This window comes from Psammomys obesus, unplaced genomic scaffold (genome assembly GCF_907164565.1).
Source record: "Psammomys obesus unplaced genomic scaffold, mPsaObe1.curated_primary_1811, whole genome shotgun sequence".
NCBI classification, from domain to species: domain Eukaryota; kingdom Metazoa; phylum Chordata; class Mammalia; order Rodentia; family Muridae; genus Psammomys; species Psammomys obesus.
Window position 1 is genome coordinate 4,042,285 of NW_026596051.1, and position 18,915 is coordinate 4,061,199.

The window sequence follows — 18,915 nt, forward strand, 5'->3', positions numbered from 1 at the left end:
CTCCTGTCATAAGTTCAATGCACATCCCATTTGTCTTTCTAAATGAGGATTAATCACCTTCGCCTGTGTCCACTTTCTTGATTATCTTCTTTAGGTGTATAGATTTCATTATGTTTATCATGTCTTGTAGGTCTATATAAGCGAGTATATACCAAGTTTGTCTTTCTCCTTCTGGGATACTTCACTCAGAATGATCTTTTCTAGATCCCACCACTTGCCTGCAAATTTCATGATTTCTTCCTTTTTGATTGCTGAGTAGTATTCCATTGTGTAAAAATACCACAGTTTCTGTATCCATTCCTCCGTTGATGGACATCTGGGTTGTTTCCAAGTTCTGGCTATTACAAATAAAGCTGCTATGAACATGGTTGAACAAATGTCCTTGTTGTGTACTTGAGCAAATTTTGGGTATATACCTAGGAGTGGTATAGCTGGGTCTTGAGGTAGCACTACTCCTAGTTGTCTGAGAAAGCGCCAGATTGACTTCCAGAGTGGTTGAACCAGTTTACATTCCCACCAGCAATGGAGGAGGGTTCCCTTTTCTCCACAACCTCTCCAGCATGTGCTATCACTTGAGTTTTTCATCTTGGCCATTCTGATGGGTGTAAGGTGATATATCAGGGTCGTTTTGATTTGCATTTCCCTAATGGCTAATGAGGTTGAGCATTTCTTTAAGTGTTTCTCTGCCATTCGACGTTCCTCTTTCGAGAATTCTCTGTTTAGCTCTGTTCCCCATTTTTTAAGTAGATTACTTGGTTTGTTGCTTTTCTGCTTCTTTAGTTCTTTATATATACTTGATATTAGCCCTCTGTCAGATAAAGGGTTGGTGAAGATTCTTTCCCAATCTGTAGGCTGTCTATTTGTTTTGATGACAGTGTCTTTTGCTTTACAGAAGCTTTTCAGTTTCATGAGGTCCCATTTATTGATTGTTGCTCTTAGAGCCTGTGCTGTTGGTGTTCTGTTCAGGAAGTTGTCTCCTGTGCCAATGAATTCTAGGCTGTTTCCCACTTTTTTTTCCAGCTGATTTAGAGTATCTGGTTTTATGTTGAGGTCCTTGATCCACTTGGACTTTAGTTTTGTGCAGGGTGATAGATATGGATCTATTTTCATTTTTCTGCATGTAGACATCCAGTTGGTCCAGCACCATTTGTTGAAGATGCTGTCTTTTTTCCATTGAATGGATTTGGCTTCTTTGTCAAATATTGAGTATTCATAGGTGTGTGGGTTTATTTCTGGGTCTTCTATGCGATTCCATTGATCCTCCTTTCTGTTTCTATGCCAATACCATGCAGTTTTTATTACTGTTGCCCTGTAGTACAGCTTGAGATCGGAATGGAGATACCTCCAGATGATCTGTTGTTGTACAGGATCGTTTTGGAGATTCTGGGTTTTTTGTTTCTCCATATGAAGCTGAGAATCTTTTTTTCAAGGTCTGTAAAGAATTGAGTTGGTATTTTGATGGGAATTGCATTGAATCTGTAGATTGCTTTTGGCAGGATGGCCATTTTCACAATGTTAATCCTACCAATCCATGAGCACGGGAGATCTTTCCATCTTCTGAGATCTTCTTCAATTTCTTTCTTCAAAGACTTGAAGTTTTTCTCAAATAGGTCTTTCACTTGCTTGGTTAGAGTCACACCAAGGTACTTTATGTTGTTAGTGGCTATTGTGAAGGGTGTTGTTTCCCTAATTTCTTTCTCAGCCTTTTTGTCTTTGGTATACAAGAGGGCCTCTGATTTTTTTGAGTTGATTTTGTATCCTGCCACTTTGCTGAAGGTGTTTATCAGCTGAAGAAGTTCTCTGGTTGAATCTTTGGGGTCGCTCATGTATACTATCATATCATCTGCAAATAGTGACACTTTGACCTCTTCCTTTCCGATTTGTATCCCCTTGATCTCCTTTAGTTGTCTTATTGCTCTGGCTAGGACTTCAAGTACAATGTTAAAGAGATATGGAGAGAGTGGGCAGCCTTGTCTTGTCCCTGATTTCAGTGGGATTGATTTAAGTTTCTCTCCATTGAGTTTGATGTTGGCTATAGGCTTGCTGTATATTGCCTTTACTATCTTTAGGTATGTGCCTTGTATCCCTGATCTCTCCAAGACTTTAAACATAAATGGGTGCTGGACTTTGTCAAATGCTTTTTCAGCATCTAAGGAGATGATCATGTGGTTTTTCTCCTTCATTTTGTTTATGTGGTGGATTACATTGATGGATTTCCGTATGTTGAACCACCCTTGCATTCCTGGGATGAAGCCTACTTGGTCATGGTGGATGATATCTTTGATGTGTTCTTGGATTCGGTTTGCAAGTATTTTATTGAGTATTTTTGCATCAATGTTCATAAGAGAGATAGGTCTGAAGTTCTCTTTTTTTGTTGGATCTTTGTGTGGTTTAGGTATCAAAGTGACTGTGGCTTCATAGAATGAGTTTGGTAGTGTTCCTTCTGTTTCTATTTTATGGAATAGTTTGAGGAGAATTGGTGTTAGTACTTCTTTGAAGGTCTTGTAGAATTCTGCGCTGAAGCCATCTGGTCCAGGGCTTTTTTTGGAGGGGAGACTGTTAATGACTGCTTCAATTTCCTTGGGAGATATAGGACTATTCAGTCTTTCTACCTGATCTTGACTTAATTTTGGTAGATGGAATCTGTCAAGAAAGTTATCCATTTCATTTAGATTTTCAAATTTTGTGCCATATAGGCTTTTGTAGTATGACCTAATAATCGTTTGGATTTCCTCAGTGTCTGTAGTTATGTCCCCATTTTCCTTTCTGATTTTGCTGATTTGTATGGTTTCTCTCTGCTTTTTAGTTAGTTTGGCTAAGGGTTTGTCTATCTTGTTGATTTTCTCAAAGAACCAGCTTTTTGTTTCATTGATTCTTTGGATAATTTTATTTGTTTCTAATTGATTGATTTCTGCCCTTAGTTTGATTATTTCCAGCCGTCTGCTCCTCTTGGGTGTATCTGCTTCTTTTTTTTCTAGGTTTTTCAGTTGGGCCATTAAGTTGTTTGTATGTGATGTTACAGATTTCTTCTTGTAGGCACTTAGTGCTATAAATTTTCCTCTGAGCACTGCTTTCAATGTGTCCCATAAATTTGGGTATGTTGTGCCTTCATTTTCATTGAATTCTAGAAAGTCTTTAATTTCTTTCTTTATTTCTTCCTTGACCCAGCTGTCATTGAGTAGTAAGTTGTTCAGTTTCCATGTGCGTGTCGGCTTTTTGTTGTTTCTGTTGTTGTTGATGTCCAGCTTTAGTCCATGGTGGTCAGATAGTATACAAGGGATTATTTCAATCCTTTTGTATCTGTTGAGGCTTGCTTTGTGACCAACTATATGGTCTATTTTGGAGAAGGTTCCATGCGGTGCTGAAAAGAAGGTATACTCTTTTGAGTTTGGGTGAAAAGATCTGTAGACATCTATTAGGTCCATTTGATTTAGGGATTCTGTGAGTGCTTTCATTTCCCTATTTGGTGTCTGTCTGGTTGATCTGTCCCTTGATGAGAGTGGGGTGTTGAAGTCTCCCACTATTAAGGTATTAGGATCAATGTATGATTTAAGCTTTAATATTGTTTCATTTACGAATGTAGGTGCTCTTGTATTTGGGGCATTGATATTCAAAATTGTGATGTCCTCTTGTTGGATTTTTCCTTTGATGAGAATATAGTGGCCCTCCTTATCTTTTTTGATTAACTTGGGTTGAAAGTCTATTTTATTAGATATTAGGATGGCTACTCCAGCTTGTTTTCTGTAACCATTTGCTTGAAAAACATTTTTCCAGCCCTTTACTCTGTGGTAGTGTTTATCTTTGTTGCATAGGTGTGTTTCTTGGATGCAACAGAATGTTGGGTCCTGTTTCCGTAACCATTCTGTTAGCCTGTGTCTTTTTATTGGTGAGTTGAGTCCATTAATATTGATAGATAATATTGACCAATGCATGTTAGTTCCTTGTGTAATGGAGTCGATGATCTTACCTTGTTTCATTGCTTGTTTTCTTTTCATTTTTGTTGGGACATTATCTGTATGCCCTGTTTTCTTGGGTGAATTCGTTTTCGTTGGATTGGAGTTTTCCTTCTAGTATCTTCTGTAGGGTTGGTTTGCTGTATAGATATTGCGTAAATTTAGTTTTGTCATAGAATATTTTGTTTTCTCCATCTATGTTGATTGAAAGCTTTGCAGGGTATAGAAGTCTGGGTTGACATTTGTGATCTCTTAGAGTCTCCATGATGCTTGCCCAGGCCCTTCTGGCTTTTATAGTTTCTGATGAGAAGTCTGGTGTGATTCTGATAGGTCTACCTTCATATGTTACTTGGCCTTTTTCCCTTGCTGCTTTTAATATCTTTTCTTTGTTCTGTAGATTTAGTGTTTTGACTATGATGTGACGTGATGTGTTTCTTTTCTGGTCTAGTCTATTTGGTGTTCTGTAGGCCTCTTGTATATTTATGGACATCTCTTTCTTTAAGTTGGGAAAATTTTCTTCTATGATTTTTTTGAAAATATTTTCTGGACCTTGGAGCCTGGAGTCTTCTTTTTCATCAATTCCTATTATTCATAGATTTTGTCTTTTCATAGCATCCTTGATTTCTTGGATATTTTGTGATTGGAATTTTTCTGATTTTACTTTTTCTTTGAGAGAAGTATCAATTTCTGCAAGTGTGTCTTCAGCTCCAGAGATTCTCTCTTCCATCTCTTGTATTCTGTTGGTGATGCTTACTTTTGTGGTTCCTGATCTTTTCTCCAAGTTCTCCAGCTCAAGAGTTTTCTCACTTTGTGTTTTCTTTATTGATTCTAATTCTGTTTTCATGCCTTGCACCATTTCTTTTATGTGTTTGAATTTGGATTCCTGTCTCTCTACGATGGACTCTATTTCTTTGTTCATTTCCTTTTTGTATGCCACTAATTTTTTCTCTACTTGTGCCTCTATTTGTTTGGCTATGTTTGCCTGTGTTTCTTTAAGGGTTTTGTCTATTTCTTCTTTCTTTACCTCCAATTGACTGGCCATCTCTTTGAAAGATTTGTTCATTTCCTCCTTATGAGCCTCAAATAATTGAGCAAGCATGGCTTTAAGGTCATTTTCCTGTGCTTCTGATGAATTGGAATATCCATCGATTTTGGGGTTTGCTGGTGAAGTCATGATGTCCTGATTTATGTTGGAAATGTTCTTTCGCCTACCCCTGGCCATTGGCTTATCTGAGACCTTCCCTGTTTGTTTTTGGATTCAGCCGATCAGACTGGTACTGTCTCTCTCTCGAGTCTGGAGAATTCTTCAGGAAGTTGAGAGAGGTCCCGTGTCCTTAGCGTATGCTGAGGACTAGCTGTACCTGTGGGAGGAAAGTACGCAGGCGCAAACAGAGGCAAATGCAAGCGTGCGTGCGTGTGTGTGTATATGTGTGTGTGTGTGTGTGTAAGTGGGTGTGGGCGTGTGTCTCGAGGGACAGAGTGATGGCTAATGTTGAACCCTTGAGTGTGTGGGAGGGGCTCTGCAATGTATATGTCGCAGGCGCTAGTGATGATCGCAGCGCAATTTCTGGCATTAACTGCCTTAACTCCTCAATTAGACCCACAGAGCAGGAACTTCAATGTTCCAAGTGCCCCTCTGTTTCCCAAAGTGGGTATATGGGTGGGAGGGGGTTCGATGCCTGGCTTCTGTTTTAGAAGAAGCCAGGATCAGTGGAGCTGCAGATTCTCAAGGGTGCACTCACTTACAGGCAGGACACTTGGCAGAGATCGGCGTATCTGGGCTGTCTGCTCTCTGGTTTGGCCCTGCTTCTTTGATGTGCTCCGCCAGTTCCGTGCTGCTGTCACTGCCAGGTTATGAGGTCTTGCTGCAGCTGGAGATTTCAGGGTTGTCACGTCAGTGGGAATCGGGGTAACCAGCCTTTCTGTTCTCTGGTTTGGCCCTGGTTAGTCTTAAACTGGAGGGCTGATGTGCCCCGCCAGCTCAGTGCTGCTCTGCCGCCAGGTTAGAAAGTCCCGCTGTAACTGGAGACTGGGTTGCTAGTCCAGATGCTTTCTGGGAAGTCCTGGGGTCTCTTTACTGTGCTCTCCAAGCTTCGGAGGCCCAGCGCCTGGTGTGTCTAGCTTGTATGGCGTTTCTGTCTGGTTTTGGTGAGTATATAGCGTATTCTCTGTCACTGTGGTATTGGGCGGGCCGTACCCTCAGTGATCGCGATCCTGGGGAGCTAGTATGGCGTCTAGCAGACTCGGGCCCTGGGAGGATGGTGCAGCCGCTGCGCGAATCTGGGGCTCTGCTGGCCTTTGCCGATAAAGGGCTTGGGGCTCCGCCTCAGTGGCTGCAGGCCCCAGGCAGTTAGGTCTGCGCTGAGAAAGGCGAGTCCGCTGTGCCGAGGAGGAGGGAGGTCTGGGGGAGGGGAGTGCCGAGAGATCAAGGGATCATTTCTCACCTTCCCCAAACAAGTCCCTGGGTGACCCGAGACCAAGGTTTTCACCTCTGGCGATGTTCCCTGTTGTTTAGAAAGTCTCTCCTTTGTTTCCCTGGCTTCAGAAGTTCTTCCACTCATCAACTCAGAACTTTTTCTCTTCCACAGCTTGGAAACTGTGTGTGCTAGTCGCCATCTTGGCTCCGCCCCCCCCTCTCACACACTTATCTAAGAAGCTATTTATTATTTATTTTAAAGAATTCACTGATAACTGAGTTCATGATGTCTGAATTACTTCAAATCTAATTTATGTTTTCAAATGTTCTGACTTTGGTGCTTTTGGTTTTGGTTGTATAGAAGATATGCATTAAAATAAAATGAATTATTTTAATTAGAACTGGTATTAATAATTTATAAGTATTTTTCATGTTTTTTTATTTTGATTTTCCACATGACCTTCTTTTGATAGAGTTATATGATTTTACTTAATACCTAAGAATAGTGATACAAGTATTAAAGCTTCTCTTTGTTTTGGAAAACATTTGTTTTTCTATGGTTTGGTTTTATTTCAGTAATGAATATTTTTATTTCCGTGCCCAGGAGTTTCTGACTATCTGTGAAGGTTTGGCAAAATTGGAATATTTTTGCCTTAGTTGTTCAGGCTGTGGATGAGTTATGTCAATGGTCAAAGGCTTGATCTCTCAGGTCTGTGAGTTATCTAATCATGTTCCACTGACCAATGCTCAGTAATAATTTGGAATGATGTTTACGCATGTTTGGTACACGATGTTGATAAATGCGCCACTTCTATATATGTATGCTTTAAAGTCCTATAAATCACTAGGATGTTGTCTCTAAGGATTTGAAATATTTATGATCAAATAAAATGCCTTTATCTTTTTTATTATTACCATTTATTACAATATATTCAATTTGTGTCCCAGCTGTGCCCCCCTCCCTCATCTCCTCCCATTCCCACCCTCTCTCCCCCCTCTCCTCCTATGCCCTCCACTAGTCCACTGATAGGGGAGGTCCTCCTCCCTTCTATCTGACCTTAGTCTATCAGATCTGATCATGAGTGGATGCATTGTCTTCTCCTGTGACCTGGTAAGGCTGCACCCCCACCCCCACCCCCACCCCCGGGAAAGGTGATCAGAGAGCCTGCCACTGAGTTCATGCCAGAGAAAGTACCTGCTTCCCTTACTAGGGACCCCCCTTGGAGACACTATGGGCTACATCTGAGCCTGGCTTTTAGGTCCTCTCCATGCATTGTCTTTGGTTAGGGTATTGTTCTCTTTAGATTCCCCAGGGTTCAGTTCTTATGCCTCTGCTGTCTACGTTTGGAGCTCCTGTCCCCTCCATGTCTTTCTATCTCCCCCTTCTTTCATAAGATTCCCTGCACTCTCCCCAAAGTCTGGCTATGAGTCTCAGCCTCTGCTTCGATACCTTGATCAGTAGAATCTTTCAGAGGCCATATGTGGTAGGCTCCTGTTCTGTTCCCTGTCTTCTCCTCCTTCCAATGTCTATCATGTTTGTCCTTCTGAATGAGGATTGAGTAACTTCCCTAGGGTCTTCCTTGTTATTTAGCTTATTTATAAGTATAAATTTTATTATGTTTATCCTATGTTATGTGGCTAATATCCACTTAAGAGTTAGTTTATATTATGGGTGTCTTTCTGTTTCTGGGTTAACTCACTCAAGAATATATTTTCTAGTTAAATTCATTTGCCTGCAAATTTCATGATTTCCTTCTTTTTAATAGCTGAGTAGTATTCTATTGGGTAAATGTACCACAGTTTCTGTATGCATTTCTCCATTGAGGAACATCTGAGTTGATTCCAGCTTCTGGATATTATAAATAGAGCTGCAGTGAACATGATTGAGCAAATGTCCTCATTGTACAGTTGAGTATATTTTGGTTATTTGCCTGGGAGTGGGATAGCTGGATCGTGAGGTAGCATTCTGAGGAAGCACCAGATTGCCTTTATCTTAATGAACCATGTGTACCAACTTCCTCCTGTTTCCTTTACATCATAAAATATGGAGCAAACCTTATACCAACCATTTACATTGGTCTGAATCAATGGTAGTTTTAGGTAGTTTTAAAGCAGACCCACGATACTGAAAAACTCATTAAACTTCAGACTATTGTGCTTTTCACAAACATATTTACTTCTGTATTTTTGGAAAGTTGCAAAATGGAAGCCACAGTTATCAACATTTCTTTCCCTGTGGATGAGATTTTTTAAAACATGTCTTTTTCTCTTTGTTTTGTTCATTTTGGTTTTTTGTCTCTAGATTTTTCTAGGCATTGTTTTTCTCTATGGATCTAAAACCTACATGAGAACTCTGTTGGAAGAAACAATGAAATTTATTTAAAAATTGGCATATTCAGCTTTTTGTTTGCTCACCTACTGCTAGAGACCATGTCCAGGGGATTCTTGTAAACTGACAAAGGCTAAGACATTAAAAAAATGAGCACATTACTTTATAACTATTTCCAAAGGCTGCCTGCTGGTCTGTGTAGCTGTGGAGTAGGTGTTTGTAATTTCCCTGATTCTTCTTGGTCAGCAGTGGTGTGCCACAGCCCACACACAGTCTATCCAACATTTGATTTGTTCTATCTTTCTATTTTACTAAATTCCTTGAAATGCTCTTTTTATGTTGGAACCATTCTTATCTTCTAATAGCTGTATAACAGTGATGAAAATGTATTTTCCCTTCTACTTAAACTCTATGTGGACAGGAACACAAAGTAGACAAGTTGGTTATTATTGCATTATCATGAATAAAAGTATGTTTAGAAACTAAGAAATACCTTCTACAGAGTGATTACTTTATTGTTTAATTGACATGGTGGTAAGTTGACTATTATACTGATGAGGGAGGGTTTAAAGAGTGAAATGCAAAGATGTAAAGTAAAATGAAAGGCTCACGTAATATTTGATGGTATTCTATTGGTTGCTGGGAACTAGTTTTTTTATTACAATTTTTTCACTTTGTTTCCCAGCTGTGTCCCCCTCCCTCATCCCTTCCCAATCCTGCCCTCCTTCCCCCTCTTCCTCCCTTGCCCATCCCCCAGTCCACCGGGGGGGAAAAACAAAAAGAAAAAAAAAAAACAGAATTGCTAAAACAATACTGTATAACAACAGATCATCTGGAGGTATCTCCATCCCTGATTTTAAGCTGTACTATAGTACAATAGTAATAAAAAAGGCATGGTACTGTCATAGAAATGGAATAGTGGATCAATGGAATCAAATAGGGGACCCAGAAAAATACCCACATACCTATGGATACTTGATCTTTTAACAAAGAAGACAAAACCATACAACAGAAAAAAAGACAGCATCTTCAACAAATTGTGTTGGTCTAACTGGATGTCTACATGTAGAAAATGCAAATAGATCCATATTTATCACCCTGCAGAAAACCTGGTCCAAGTGGATCAAAGACCTCAACATAAAACCAGACACACTATACCTGTTAGAAGAAAACATGCTGAAGAGCCTTGAACTCAGTAGTACAAGAGACAACTTCCTGAACAGAACACCAACAGTACAGGCTCTAAGATCAACAGCCAATAAATAGACCTCATGAAACTGAAAAGCTTCTATAAAGCAAAGGATGCTGTCCTTAGAACAAAACGACAGCCTATAGATTGGAAAAGGATCTTTACCAGCTCTATAGCAGAGAGAGGGCTGATAAACAGAATATATAAAGAATTCATGAAGTTAAGCAGCAACAAATCAAGTAATCCAATTAAAAATGGGGTACAGAGCTAAACAGAGAATTAGAGGAAAATTGAATGGCAGAGAAACACTTAAAATGATGCACAACATCCTTAGTCATCAGGGAAATGCAAATCAAAATGACCCTGAAATTTCATCTTACACCTATCAGAATGGCTAAGATCAAAAATTCAAGTGTTAACACTTGCTGGAGAAGATGTGGAGAAAGGGGAACCCTCCTCCATTGCTGGTGGGAATGTTAACTTGTATAACCACTTTGAAAATCAATTCTGTGCTTTCTCAGAAAATTGGGAATAGTGGTTTTTCAAGATTGAGTTATAGCACTCTTAGACATACAAAATATGATCATGTATACAACAAGGACAGTTGCTAAGCCATATGTGAAGCAGCTTTATTTGTAATAGCCAGAAGCTGGAAACAATCTAGATGTCCCTCAACAGAGGAATGGATACTGAAATTGTGGTACATTTACACAATGGAATACTACTCAGCAATTAAAACAAGGAAATCATGAAATTTGCAGGCAAATGGTGGGAACTGAAAATATCCTGAGTGAGGTATCCAAGAAGCAAAAAGACACACATGATATATACCCAAGTATAAGTAGATATTAGACATATAATATAACATAAACATACTAAAATCTGTACATGTAAAGAAGCTAAGCAAGATGACCCTGGGTTAGTTGATCAATCCTCACTCAGAAAAGCAAACCGAAAGGGTATCACAAGAGGGAGAAAACAGGCAACAGGATAGGAACATATCACAGAGAACTTTGAAAGACTCTACCCAACAAGATATCAAAGCAGATGCTCTGACTCATAGCCAAATTTAGTCAGAGTCTAGGGAATCTTGTAAAAGAAGGGGGAGTTATAAAGATCTGGAGGGGAGAGGAGCTCCACACAAGAGCAACAGAACCAAGAAATCTGGACACAGGGGTCTTTTCTTAGGCTAATACTCCAACCAAGGACTATGCATGGAGATAGCCTAGAACTTCTGCACAGATGTAGCCCATGGCATCTCAGTATCCAAGTGGGTTCCCTAATATTGGTAACAGGGACTATCTCTGATGAGAACTCAGTGGCTTGCTCTTTGATCACCTCCCTCTGATGGAGGAGTAGCCTTCCCAGGCCACAGAGAAAGACAACGCCAGCAGTCCTAATGAGACCTGATAGGCTAGGGTCAGAGGGAAGGGGAGGAGGTCTTCCCTTATCAGTGGACTTGGAAAGGGTCATTGGAGGAGATGAGAGAGGGAGGGTGGTATTGGGATGGGATGAAGGAGGGGGCTATAGCTGGTGTACACAGTGAATAAACTGTAATTTATAAAAAAATAAATTAAAAATTTCTTACTTTAATTAAAAATAATATGAAAATATTATCTGGACCTTGGAGCCTGGAACCTTCTTTTTGGTCTATTCTTATTATTCTCAGATTTCATCTTTACATGCTTTCCTTTATTTCTTGGATGTTTTGTGTTTGGAACTCTTCTGATTTTACTTTTTCTTTGAGAGATGTACCAATTTCTGAAATTGTGTCTTCAGTGTCTGAGATTCTCTCTTCCATCTCTTGTATTCTTACCTTGATGCTTACCTTTGTAGTTCCTGATCTTTTCTCTAAGTTCTCCAGCTCCAGGCTTGTCTTTGTGTTTTCTTTATTGATTCTAATTCTGTTTTCATGCCTTTCACCATTTTCTTCAACTGTTTGAATGTGGATTCCTGGTTTTCCATGATGGCATTTATTTTTGTTTGTTTGTTTGTTTGCTTCCTCTCTACATTTAACTACTTGTGTCTCTACCTGTGCCTCATTTGTTTGGCTGTATTTGTCTGTATTTCTTTGAGAGCTTTGTTCATTTCTTCTTTATGTGCCTCTAAAAACTGGAAAAGCATAGATTTGCAATCATTTTCCTGTTTTCCAGATGAATTAACATATCCATTGACTTTTGGGGTTGCTGGTGAAAACATGATGTCCTGATTTTTGCTGACTGTGTACTTATGCCGACCTCTAGCCATCAGCTTATCAGTAACCTTCACTATTTGTTCCTGGGTTCTGTACTTCAGAGTGGTTCTGTCTGTCTCTAGTGTCTGGAGTATTCTTTGGGAAGATGAGAGAGGTCCACCTGTTTGAGAGTGGATGTTGGTTTTTCAGCTGTAGCTATGGGAGGAAGGTCACAGGAGTATGTGTGCAAGTGCGGGGGTGTGCGTTGCAGTGTGCCTTGAAGGACAGGGTTCTGGAGAGTGTAGATGCCTGCAAGAGTGTATCATAAGCACAGGAGGGGCTGTTGGTACTATTCGAGGTGCAATGCACATACTCAGGTGTCCCAAATGCCTCAGTGAGGTCTGTCATACTGTCCTCCAGTTATTCAGATCTGTTTGGGCTCCAGGAATCATTTGCCTGGACTCCAATGGGAGACCCATAGAACAGGGGCTTCAATGTTAAGATTGCTGTCCCAAGTATTCCTATTGTGCCCATAGTTGGTGTGTGGGTAGGAAGGATCTGATGTCTGGCTGCTAGCATAAGGGGTTCCTGGATCTGGGGCTTTGTACTCACACACTTGAAGGCTTACTCACTTGCTTGGAGGCCTAAACGGAAAACACAGGGGTTCCCCCTATTCTCTACACTCAGATTTATGCCTGCAGGTGCAAATGAAAGTGTAGGAGATCTTTCAGTTGAGTTCTGACCACGGTTTGACTGCCAGGCACGGAGACCCATACTTGGGGCAGCTGTCTCTGCAGTGTCACTCACTGAGTATGGAGGCTACTTCTAGGACTAGATGCTGCCTGTTGTAGCTGCAGATCTGGAAGCCCATACTGCCGCCTCTGTGGTCTCAGTCACCAATCATGGAGGATAGTGTTTGGGACAACCACTGCCACCTCTGCCGAGCAGGGTGGCCAGTGCTTGGGGTAGGGTGAAGTGCAGGGGGGTCGAATATTGGCCACTCTCAGGCCCTGGAAATGTCAAAGGGTGACCTGGATCCAAATTTTCCAAGCTCAGGGGTTGTCCCCTCTTGCCCAGGAAGCCTCTGTTGATCTTCTGGCTTCAGCTGCTCCTCCACTCACCAGTTTTGGAGTTTCAAATCCTGTGCTTCTTAGATACCTGTGAGCTGGTCCCCTCCATCTTGGACTCCACTAGTTGTCTGTTTGTAATTACTGAGATATTCTAAATGGTAACAAAGATGTTAGGTCATATATAGAGGATGGCAATACATTTATTTTGGTGAAGGTAGAGCTAGTCCAAGTTAATTTGTCTCTTAACTTGTAATTTTTCAATTTTCCCACATCAAATATTAATTACTTATTCAACTTTCAGAAGGTTCTATATAAAATGATTATTCTAGGAACTTTTGTCTACATGGAGAACTATTCGATGTTGGCATCTTTTTATATAACCCATATGCAGAATCCATACGGTATCATGACCTTTCATTTTCTGGGTCTTCTCTCTCCAGGAAACTCTGCTTTCCCATTTTATTCAACATCTTCCTTACAGAGGTTCATCTTTGGTGTAAGCATTGGTATAAGCACAACCATTCTATCCTGGAATTTAAAAAATGATGACTTCTTTGCATATACATACTCCACATGTCTCTCAATAAGTAGACCTTGTATTAAAATCCTTATAGGAACAAATTTAAATAACTTATCTTTTATCTGAAGTGCATTATATACAATAGGCTCTCAATATTGTTTTCCCAAGAAAAATTCAAAGTAATCTTTCTTCAATGCAACTTACCCTTTGTTGTATTGTAAAAGGCAGTGATGCAATGAAGGTAAAAAATGCAGATGTCTAATTTCTTGAGTTTTGTATATTCTGGATATTAGCACTTTGTAAGATGTAGGATTGTTGAAGGACTTTTCCCAGTCTGTAGGCTGTTGTTTTGTTCTGTTTACAGAGTCCTTTGCTTTACCGAAGCTTTGCAGTTTCATGAGGTCCCATTCAGTGATTGCTGATCTTAGAGCCTGAGCTCTTGATGTTCTTTTCATGAAATTTTTTTTTCTGTGCCAATGAGTTCAAGGCTCTTCCCCACTTTTCTTCTAACATATTTAGTATGTATGTTTTTTTGCTGAGGTCATTGATATACTTGGACTTGAATTTTGTGCAGAGTGATAAATTTGTTGAAGATACTCTCTTTTTATCCATTGTATGGTTTTGGTTTCTTTGTCAAAAATCAAGTTTCTGTAGGTGTGTAGGCTTATTCTGGGTCTTCCCCTAGAATGGGGCTATATCTTATAGGACACTTACCCTCTTTGAATATATGCATGAATAAAGCAGAAATACTAGTGTCCCACATTAGAGGCTTTGCTGTTCGTGCTAAGAATGCTGATGTCGTGGCTCTGCTTTGCTGCTTTATTATCTGTGAAGACACATTTTTTCTTCATTCTTCTGCTAAAGATCATAATGTTCACTTTAATTTGTTTTGCAGCAGAATGGCGCCTAAGACATATTCAGATCCTTGCCTTAGGACATAGTAAGCAATGTCAAACAACAATGATATTTCATTCATAATTTTCTCCAAGGCATCATTATTTTATTTATCTTATGAGGTCTTTAAAAATATTACTTAATACATACTTACATTATTTTCTTCAACTGATTAATGTAAAACATGTATATACAATGCAATTCTATTTAGATTTAAAGAAAGATGAAACCATGCAATTTTAAAGTAAATGTATGGGATTAGAAAAATATATTGAGTGAGGTAACATAGACCCAAAGAATCAAATGCTGCATTTTCTTTCTTGTAGGTGGTTCCTAAGTATATAGATTGTTTTGTAAATATATTATTTGGAGCATGGAATTCCATAGTCAGTTGTTCTCTGCATTTTTATTACTTGTTTCTTTCTATGCCTTTCTCTGTCCATTCAATAAAAATGCTTCTTTGATGAGGGATGATAGCTACCCTTATCTGTGAGTGTAAGGATAAACATTTAGAGCACAGTTAGAAATTATAATCATTTTGAAAAATGTCAGTGCTGTAGTAATGATTCTTTAAGGAGAATATATTACTTCCACCTTTGAAACTCTTCAATTATTTTAGAGTTCTTTATAATGTTAAATTGCAACATGCATTAGCCATAGGATTAAAATGTTAACAAAAAATTTGTTTTTGTGCAGAATAAAGTTTAATGTTTATTTTTATACCTTTTATTTTTCATATTCTGGTCGATATATAAACAATAGAGCTCATTGGAGAGTTTTGTGTAAGAGTGAGGGGAAGGATAAAGGGAGCAAGGGGGTCCAAGGACATCACAAGAAGACCTATAGAGTCAACTAACTTGGACCTATGGGTAAAATGGAAATTCCTGGTTTATTTGAAGAGTGAATTTTGTTGTGTGATGTTTTCCTGCAAGCTGGGCATATGATATTTTGCCAAGGTTGGTTTGTCAGAGGGCATATGATCTATTGCTGTGATCCCTACATGCCAGGGGCATGAACTTGGCCAGCTGAGAACATCATTGGGTAGACTTTGAAGAGAGGATACATGAAGAGGTTAAGACAGAGTGGAAACCCCTTTTCGAAATGACATCAATGTGATAATACTCATGCTTTGAAACAGAGAGTAATGTTCCAGAGAGTTTTTACAGGGCAATCCAACTTGAGCTTGCAGCTTTTGCTGAATTCATGTTGTTGCTTTGTGTTGGCCTTTGGACTGGACTGTTGGTATCTTGATGACTGAGTCTGGTAATCCCCTAAAGACCCATTTACCCTGAAGTAGATAAAAGAGAACTCCATCCTTTTCCCCTATTATTCTCCTACCTAAGCTTGCTTGCGGGGTCAGAGGGGAATGTTGGAAGAAAGGTAAAGGTGCTTAAGAACAATGAATAAAATAGGTTTGGTGAAAAAACTAAGCCTACAAATGGGGGCACACAGAGACTGAACCATAACCAAAGAGCATGAATGGGCTGAATCTAGATGTCTACACATATGAAGGAGATCAACATATGTAGCTCAGTCAACATCTGAGTACCCTAAAAATGGGAGTAAGGGCTTTCTCTGACTGTTTTTTATGTTTGTTTGTTTGTTTGTTTGCCTTTAGATATCTTTCCCCCATGCATGGATGGCTTGTCATGCCTCAGTGATAGAGGATGTACTTTGTCTTGCTGAAACTCGAGGATTTAGGGTGTGATGGTTCCTCCTGAGGGCCTGACATTCTCTGAGGAGGAGATGGAGGAGTGGGAGAATAGCACAATGAGGGTAGGACAGGGAAGAGAGGAGTAAGGCAGCTGGGATCAGGCTGTAAAGTGCTTAAATAAATAAATATCAAAAAAAGAAAACACAAAAAATACACAGTTCAGTTTTGTTGAACACAGAATGCACCTATTTTGATCAGTGCTTATCTATGTTTTAAATTTAATTTTATTTATATATTTATTTATTTCAATTTATTCACTTTGTATCCCCTCTGCAGTACTTTTCTATTTTTCATTTATTTATTTTTAAAATTTATTACAGTTTATTCACTTTGTATCCCAGCTGTAGCCCCTTCCCTAGTCCCTTCTGAATCTGACCCTCCTACCCTCCTCTCCTCCCATGCCCTTCTTCCAGTCCACTGAGAGGGGAGGTTCTCCTTCCCTTCTATCACACCCTTGCCTATCAGGTCTCATCAGAACTAGCTGCACTGTCTTCTGCTGTGTCCTGGTAAGGCTGCTCCCCAATTGAGGAGGTGAACAAATAGCCAGCTTCTGAGTTCATGTTAGAGACAGTTCCTGTTCCCATTACAAGGGAACCCAATTAGAGACTGAACTACAGCCAAGGACTACTTCTGTACAGAGGTCCTAGGTTATCTCCATGCATGATCCTTTGTTGGAGTATCAGTCTCAGAAAAGACCCCTATGTCCAGATATTTTGGTTCTGTTTCTCTCCTTGTGGAGCTCCTGTCCCCTCCAGGTCTTTCTATCTCCCTCTTCTTTCATAATATTCCTTGCACTCTGCCCAAAGTTTGGCTATAAGTCTCAGCATCTGTTATCCTGCAGCATTGATATCCTGCAGGGTAGAGCCCTTCAGAAACCCTTTGTGGTAGGCTCCTGTCCTGTTCCCTGTTTTCTCCCTCTTCCAATGTTCATCCTCTTTAACTTTCTGAAAGGTGATTGATAATCTTAGGCAGAGACCTCCTTCTTGATTAGTTTCTTTAGGTGTAGAGTTTTTAGTATGTTCATCCTATATTATATATCTAATATCCATTTACAAGTGAGTATATACCCTGTGTGTTTTTCTGCTTCTGAGATACCTCACTCAGGATGATCTTTCCCAGTACCTACCATTTCCTGCAAACTTCATGACTGTCTTGTTTTTTAATTGCTAAGTAGTATTCCATTGTGTAAATGTACTACAATTTCTGTATCCATTCGTCAGCTGAGGGACATCTGGACTGTTTTGAACTTCTGGTTATTACAAATAAAGCTGCTACACCCATCGTTGAGCAAATGTCCTTTTTGTACACTTGAGCATCTTTTGGAGAAATGCCTGCATCAAGACCTCACTAAAAAACCAGACACACAAAACCTCTTAAAAGAAATGGGGGAAAAGCTTTGAACTATTGACACAGGAGACAACTTTCTTAACAGAACACCAACAGCAGAGGATCTAAGAGCAACAATCAATAAATGGGACCTCATAAAACTGAAAAGCTTCTGTAAAGCAAAGGACACTGTCTATGAACAAAACGACAGCCTACAGATTGGGAAAGGATCTTCACCAACCCAATATCTGACAGAGGACTAATATCCAGTATATATAAAAAGCTAAAGAAGTTAAACAGCAAAAAATCAAGTAATCCAATCAAAAAAATGGAGTACAGAGCTAAACAGACAACTCTCTGCAGAGGAATATTGAATGGCAGAGAAACACTTAAAGAAATGCTCAACCTCATTAGCCATCAGGGAAATGCAAATCAAAACAACCCTGAGATTTCACCTTACACACATCAGAATGACCAAGATGAAAAACTCAAGTGACAACACATGCTAGAGAGTTTGTGGAGAAAGGGGAACCCTCCTCCACTGCTGCTGGGAATGTAAACTTGTACAACCACTCTGAGAATCAATTTGGTGTTTTCTCAGACAACTAGGAATAGTGCTTCCTCAAGATCAAGCCATACCACTCCTAGGCATATATCCAAAAGAGGCTCAAGTACACAATAAGAACATTTGCTCAACCATGTTTGTAGCACCCTTATTTGTAATAGCCAGAACCTGGAAATAGCCCAGATGCCCCTCAGTGGAGGAATGGATGCACACATTGTGTTATATCTAAACAATGAAATATTACTCAGCAATAAAAAAACAAGGAAATTATGAAATTTTCAGGTAAGTGGTGGGAACTGAAAAGGATCATCCTGAGTGAGCTGTCCCAGAAGCAGAAAGACACACATGGTATATACTCACTCATATAGACATATAATATAGGATATAGGATATATAATATAGGATAAACCTATTAAAATCTGTACGCCTAAAGAAACTAATCAAAAGGGAGGACTCTAGCTAAAATGTTCAATTCCTATCCAGAAAGGCAAAGAGGATGGACATCAGAAGAAGGAGAAAAGAGGGAACAAGTCAGGAGCCTGACACAGAAGGCCTCTGAAAGGCTCTACTCTGCAGACTATCAATGCAGATGCTGAGACTTATGGGCAACCATTGGGCAGAGTGTAGGGAATCTTATGAAAGAAGTGGGAAACAGTAAGATCTGTAGAGGACAGGAACTCCACAAGGAGAACAACAGAACCAAAAATATCTGAGCACAGGGGTCTTTCCTGAGACTGATACTCCAACCAAGGACTATTCATGGAGA